Source organism: Lolium rigidum, chromosome 6 (genome assembly GCF_022539505.1).
Source record: "Lolium rigidum isolate FL_2022 chromosome 6, APGP_CSIRO_Lrig_0.1, whole genome shotgun sequence".
Classification (NCBI taxonomy): Eukaryota; Viridiplantae; Streptophyta; class Magnoliopsida; order Poales; family Poaceae; genus Lolium; species Lolium rigidum.
In genome coordinates this window covers 153224545-153232336 of record NC_061513.1, presented here as the reverse complement: position 1 = coordinate 153232336, position 7792 = coordinate 153224545, and positions in this window count along the sequence as shown.

The following is a 7792-nucleotide window of genomic DNA, read 5'->3' as shown; positions in this document are numbered from 1 at the left end:
ATTGGGTGCTCATAAAGCTATCTCACATGTATTTTATAAGATACTTGTTGGGTTGTATGTTATCAAGAATGGGATTTTCCATCCAAATAACAGAAAGATATTCACTGGGCCCTCTCAGTAATACGCACTCAATCGCTTGCAAGCCCTGACTAAGTCACATGAGGGTGCGCTATTATGATGAGAAAAGAGTACTTACCGGTAACGAGATAAGAACAAGGTATGAAGGTACCAACGATCAAATCGCGGGTAACTAAGATATCGCTGGACATGAGAATTATATATAAATGACATTAGTGGTTCACTCGATAATATCACCGTTGAATATTTAGGGGTTAATATGGATCTCCAGATCCGTCTATTAACCATTGGCTATGGACATAGTCATGTCCGCATAATCACGAACCCGTAGGGTCACACATTTAAGATGCGATGCCGCTATGGATAGAGGGATATCAAGTGCATTGTTTTCGGTGTCCCAATGGATTCGGGGATATCACGGATGGATTCAGAGGCTTTACAAACCTATAGGAACATACATGGGAAGTATCGGAATGGTTCCGGAAAGTTCTGGATTTTTCAGTTGTACCGAAAAGTTTCGGAAGGGGGAAACCCACCTAGCCTAGGCCGGGTGGGCCCACCTGCGCGCCAAATGGGCCGACCGGCCGGCTGGCCACCGTGGCCGAGTGGGAGAGGGAGAGCCATCCCTCCACTCGGTTTGGAAGTGGGAGGGAGGAGCTATCCTCTTCCCTATTCCAATTTACTTGGGGACTTCCTTATTTGCTTCTAAAATGAGTTTGACAAGGTTTTGACCAAGAGTCTAATTAGGATTCAGAGATCCTACGGCCTCTCGAGTCCAAGCCTTTATATACGGGAGCCCCGGGGCTAGCCACAACATCACAAGTCCACAAGAGCCACGTAGCCCCGAGCTCCCCATGCCCAGCGCCGCGGCCGGCCACCCGCCGCCGCTGGCGGCCGTCGCCCATTGTCAACACCCGAATTTTTAAGTCCAGATGCCTATTATGTCATTCATCGCAATCCCAGGAATATTGTTGTTGCGAGGCATAATAGTTAAGTATCACAGTCATCATTTATTACAAACCATATTGTCTTACAACTTGAATCACATGATCCATCTTACACAAATAGTTGATCTATTGATCAACGAACAAACACAAGTTCATAGCGGAAGCGTAAAGATAAAGGGACTCTCTAGTCCACAGGCCAACGCTTGACGTCGGAAGACTCCTAGTTGTCGTAGGCGTCCTGCTGGTCATCTCCTTGGTAGTTCTGTTCATCTTCATACTCTGGCCATTTGAATAGCCAGGGACAAAGCCGTAAGTACTTTAAGTACTTGCAAACTAACACTAATGTAATTATTGCAACTTGAGTAAGGGCTACTAAGTTCTAGTTTAATTTGCATAAAGCCAATTTTAGTTCACAAGTATTTGAGCAAGGACTTATTCATGAGCTAACTAACTCCAGTGGGAACATTAGTGTCATTCCCACAACATTTGTCGTAATTCAACAAGTCACCAAGTCACCATTTACTTCACCAATATTTAAAAAAAATCTGACACCGGAAACTGTATGGCCTTTCCAACCGTCCGTAACTGTGGACACGGCTATTCGAATAGATTCACACTCTGCAGAGGTTGCACACTTGTGCCACAACATTTGATTTCATCCGTCGGGATAACCCCGAATCATCGTAACACGATACGCGGATCATCAACCATAACCTTTCACTTACAAACCCTAGTATGAGCACCTCTCCCCATGAGCTTGGCCTCCCGGTGAAGACCAACTCGTCAACCCGGGAACCGCACGAGGCTTGGCCTTACAATTCACCTCAATTTCACATCTTTTCTCAACAACAGAGGCAGCCTCGGCATAACCCCTATGATGTGTGTTCAGAGGGAACCCATACTAAGATGCATAAACTTCCAGTTAAGCCCTACCCATAATCAGGTATTGTGGGGGTACTCAAAATTGGAAAGGTATCGCATTCAAACCAATATCAGTTTTGTATCAAAAATCACCATCTTCTCTTGGTCATTGTCACCTTCAAAAATCATTCAATGGAATGACTCATCATTCCAAGGTTTCAAATTCATCTCCAAAGTCACAAGTTCCCATCTAGAGTAGTCAAGTTTTAGTATTTTAGCACTAGCTCTAATCATGAGGGGTGCTATCTTGCTTGGCTAGCTTGAGACTAACTTTGCTACACTAGTAATCACAAACACTTAGACCAAGTTAACTTATCTAAGTAACTCTTTGAAAGAACAAGTAAAACTTGTATAGTAAGAAAAACTTGGGATAGGCTTGTGTTAAGAAAGATAAGAATCATAGTGCCTTGCTCCAAAGGAGCTTTGCACTTTGCAAGAGTATTAGCTTGCCTTGGTAGTTCTCAAGGTTCTCTTCTTCCTCCTCTTGATAGTATCCTTCCTCTTCCAGGTATTCTCCGGTGCTAGCGTCTAAATTTGAATACGAGTATAATTACTCACTAATTCAATGGCTATTCCCAAACATCATATATATTCACACAACTAGGCTAAGCACACAATTAATTCAATTAAGGTGCATTGGTTGTGTGACTTGAGGAAATAAAATCATTCCCTCTTATTCATATGTGAAAGTTAATTTCCATAGGGTTCTTGAGGAATAATTTCCTCTCATTGAAATCTTCTTAAGATTTAATTTCTCCAACAATAATACATGAACCTATGTTGACCTAAGTCAACCATTCATTATCATCATTTGAGAAAATGATTTAAATGAGGTAGAACCCTCATACCATTTCATAACTCTACAAATGATTTAAATCTCCAAGTATTTCATATAAGAGTGTTTTACCAGGGGTTCAAACATTCACATGAATTCACTTGAGACAAGATTTAAATGAAGTAAAATACTTCATATGATTTCTATATTAGTTTTGGACAAAATCTCCTAAGTAAAATAGCCATATTGTCCCTTATTTAAACTAGGGCATGATCATGCAAAGTGACCACACCATTTTCTTGCAGAAACACTTAGTGTAAGTCAAATGTGAGCTATTGGAGTTGGAATTAACTTAATATCTAGTTTGGTTGATTTTTAAGATTTAATTGAATGTGCAAAAGTCTCTGGCTTGTTCTTTTTGTCACATTATTTCTACAACAGATATCAAGGTGAGACTAGTGGCAAGTTGTAGAACTTTTCCATAGCTTTCCAACAATATGAAGTTTGCTAAATTTGGCCAAGCAAAACAGATTCTATGGATTTTCAAAGTTGGAGCCAGTATTGAAATTAAATGGATTTGGAAAATTCAGATTTGAATTACTGGGCTGCGCGGGAAAGCTAACTGGGCCGAAACGAAATAAAACAGCCCAATTCCAGCCCACCACGCGTCCACGCACGCGTGGGCTTTCTGACGGTGGGCTCCACCCGTCAGTCACTCATAACGCCCCAAGCGGTACGAGCGATGCAGTGCGTTGGATTAGAATGGGATCGGACGGACGAGCGACGTCGTCTTCTCTGGCGAGATCAAGTCACTGGCGCAGCGAGGTAGGGAGTCGGCGAGCTCACCGTGGCTCCAGCTAGGGTTGGCAGTGTGCTCGACGAGGTTGTAGACGACGGCGAGGCAGCCTGTAGCAGCAGCGTCGCTCGAGGTGGCCTGGATCGACGGCGATTTCACCGTGGCTTCTGCGGCTCCGATCTTCTAATTGAGGCAGCTCCGGCGACGATTGGGGTGGCTACTGGTGCGAGGAGAAGTGGTGGTGAGAGGGGATCATGGTGGTGTGCTCAGATTGCTCGGGGAAGTCCTCTATTTATAGGAGGGGAGGTGTGCTGCGGGCAGGATGGTGGTCGACATGGGCGCGGCTTCTCCGGTGAGCTAGAGGGCTAGGCGTTGGCACCGTGGTGTTCACGACGTCACCGCGGTCCTTGGAGCGTCAACGGCGCGGCAAATGGGGGCGTACGACGGTCGGGCGGGTACGCGTACTGCCGCGGCCATGGCGGAAGGAAGCTTCCTCCCCGGCGGCGGTAGGCGCTAGGGGGTGACGCGAGCGTGTCCGGCGAGCTCCGCGTGGCGAGGCGAGTACCGTGGCGCGCGGAGGTGGTCGGGATACGGCGAGGTACGGCGATCGACGCGTGCCCGTGTCGCGCGCGTCCGTGCACGGGTGACGTCGCCATGCCGTTGGTGGCGCACCTGGAGCGTACGTCCTGGGCGCGCTTCGTCCGGGTCGTGTCGGCGTCCTCTCGATCAACGGCGGGTACAGGCGATCTCCTGAGATCATGGGCTACACGTTTGGCAAGGTGGCTCGAGCTAGAGCAGTAGAGAGAGAGAGGTGGGCGTCGGGGTGGAACGTGGCCGGCATGGCCATGGCTAGGCCATGTTTGGTCGTGTCCAGGGGGTGCCAATGCATGGTCTAGGTAGGGTGAGGTCAAGTGGTCATGGCTAGGTCGAGTGGTGAGCAAGGGGTGGCCTGGTTTGATCAAAATTGGAAAATTGGTGATCTTCCAAATGTTTCAAAGTCTCCTCTTTGCTTGCTTCTAACTTTTGATCCAAGATGAATTTGGGGTGATGGTCTTTACAGAAGTTGTTCATCTTGTTGAGTACTTGGATGACATGCAAAGAGTGGGATTTGTTTGGTTTAGAAATTTTTAATTCTAGAGGCTCAAAGTGGTGACTAGACTATAAAAGTCAGAAATGACCATTATTCTATGTGAGCCAAATTTGAATTTGGATTTGGTTCAAAAGGTGTTTCTTTGATTCCCCAAAGTTGTAATAATTATCCAATAGCATATTACAAGTAATGGTGAAGTCAAATGGGTCTAGGGTCAAAGTTTGCAAAAATGGCATAAGCCATATGTTAGGGTTTTTAGGGTTTTCCTCTTATTTGATTTCTTTCTCTTTTTGATTTATTTGGTTGGTGATCTTCACTTGATCACTTTAGGGTTTTAGAGTTCATCACATAGACAATAACAATCATCATGGAATATCACTCAAAATGCACAAGTCCTATGCAGGGCACTATATGCAATTTAAAAGTTTTTGTTGGTTCTGAAATTCGGAACTCTGGAATTCTTCTTCTCTCCTTTTATTGAAATTTGGGATGTGACACCCATCCTCGTTGGGGTCCTCCTCCGTCCTCCGTCGTTTACCTCCGTTGGTCCTCGGACCTCTGCCGGTGATCGCCGAAATCTCGCCGGAACCCTAATTCCGGCGAACACCGAAAAGATGGTCCGGGTGAAGCCCTGCCGGATTTGCACCAAGTTCGTCGTCACGCTGGAGCAATCCCTCTACGTCGACTCCAACTTGCTAGAACAAGAAGGAGCCAACGTCGTCAAGCCGTACGTGTGCATCAACTCGGAGCCGCCGCACAAGCGACATAATTGATCGAGTTGGATCGCCAAGATTGAACGAATCCTGATCGTCTACATCGACACGAACCGTTAAACTTCTGCACCCAATTTGCAACGGTACACAAATCAAGTTATCGCATTTTTACATGCTCCCGCATCGTTACATGCATCTCGTAGATTAGATCTTGGTGGTTTATTCATCGTTGTGTAATTTTTTTCTATACTACGAAACCCTACAATGGTATCAGAGCCGATTCTATGCGTAGATGCTTTGTACGATTAGAACACGATGGAACATCTTGGACGTTGGATCTTCTTGCTTGCTACGTTTTAGTTCAATTCTCGTTTCTGCAGTATATCGGAATCGAAGCTGGCTTGGACCGACTTTATGTGTACTCTTACGCGAGACTGGTCTCACAAGACACGTGGTTTTACATCACGTATGTGCTTTACGAGTGTCTTATACCACAGTGAAAACAGAGTTGCACTAGAAAGCTGGGTAGATTCTCTTTGGAGATCTACACGGGGCTCACACGTATATGACGAAGTTAATGGTCGATGATTTGAGATTATTGTCATCTCACTCCGTCGAACACCCTGGAACGGTTAATAAGCAACTAGTGGATCCATGTTGTGACTTTGCGTAAGTAGATGAACGATCTAGAGACGTTGCCCCTAGAAGCTGTGTAAAACTTGCGCAACTAAGTAGAGGAACGTCTAACTTGGTTTGCAGGGGCACTCGTGATGTGGTATAGCAATACCATTGGAGGTCGTGCCAGCACGGTAAGATGGAGATCATGACGTGAAGAAAAGGCTATATCATATCACACATATATTTAACTGCATGTGATGAGTTAATTCTTTATTGTGTGCGCATCTTGTAGTGCTTAGATAGGCAGTAGCATTATAAGATGATCCCTCACAATAATATCAAGATATTAGTTCACACATGACTACATGAGTAATCATAAACAATGTATTATGAATCTCAAACAGATGAATGGTAAGCAGTCTTACAATATCTCCAATCGCAAATGAATCAAGATTACAAGCAGGGAGTGAGAGGATGGAGATGATGATGATGAGGCACTGAAGTCGATGGGGGCGATAAGGCTTCGGTGTAGATTGGATGTGACTCCGGTGGCATGTGGTTTTCCTCTTTGTGTTTCTCTCGAATGACCTTGGTGCCTTCATATTTTATACTAGGTTTGACAAGACGAAGCCACCAACTCATTACATGGTCAGGCCGTACGGGTGAGCATGAAAACCTTCGTGAATTAGCTCTGAACCCTGGTTGACTTTGTGACATCTCTAGCCCGTAATTCTTCATTAATTTCCTTGATTTCCTCCTAAATACTTTTATTTATGAAGAAATAAAGAAAGATATTTGCACATCTTGGCATTGTTTAGCACTTCATAACGGTTCTAAGAAGATATTTGTTCCATATTGAGATAAAATACCCTGGTTTAGATGGAGATAAAGTGGCCATTTTTTCACAAGCCATCAGTGGAGAAGTCAAGATTTGATAGTTCAAAATGAACCAATTTTTTTTTATCACACTCAACATAGCTATTGAATAGGAAGGCTATGCTTCTGCTTAGTCCAAAATATCAATCTGAGTGAGGATAAGGTTCTGTGTACCGGTGGATTTAGGCCGACACAATTTCTTTTCCATTGTCTAAGAACTTGGATAGTTAATTATTCCAGTGAGGCTATATATTATATACTAACCATAGTAGTTCACAAGAGAGAGCAACTTAATATATTCAAGCAAATATGATTAGATAAAATAACTACTTAATCGGTTCATAAATCATAATAATGAGATCTATTTTATTTTACCAATACACTGTAGAGAACAAAGGACAAAGAATGATTCAAAATTCTAAAAGAGTTAACACCAGTCATTCATCTAATGGACTATGTTCGGATTAAGAATATGTCATTGTAATCATGCCTAAAGAGACCATAGTCAATTATATTTGTAAATATGGACATTCACAATCTATCAATCATCATGAATTAACCTAAACAAATTGTGGCACATCGGTCTTCATAATTGCATTTAAACATATCATAACTAATAGATCATTATAATCATACACACACCCTTACTCTGGCGGCTGCGGTCTATTCTCCCTCTTACCAGTTTGGTCGTGCTTGTGCAGGCGCTCGTGCGCTGGGGATGGTGTGGCCATCATGGTGCCACCAATCTAGCGTCGTGGACGTCTAGATCTGGGGATGGCCGGACTCTGCCAACCAACACGTTCTTCCCGTGGATGAGTCTAGTTGGGGCTAGTTCATAGTGTAACTTAGGTTGGAGGCACGGTAGTGATCTTTGCCTTGTTTCTACGTCCTCGCGACGGCGTCCAGAATTCTGTCCAAGTTTGGACCTCAGCGAAAGCAGCGCATGGCTCTGCCGTGTGCTGCCGGTGATGGCGTCAC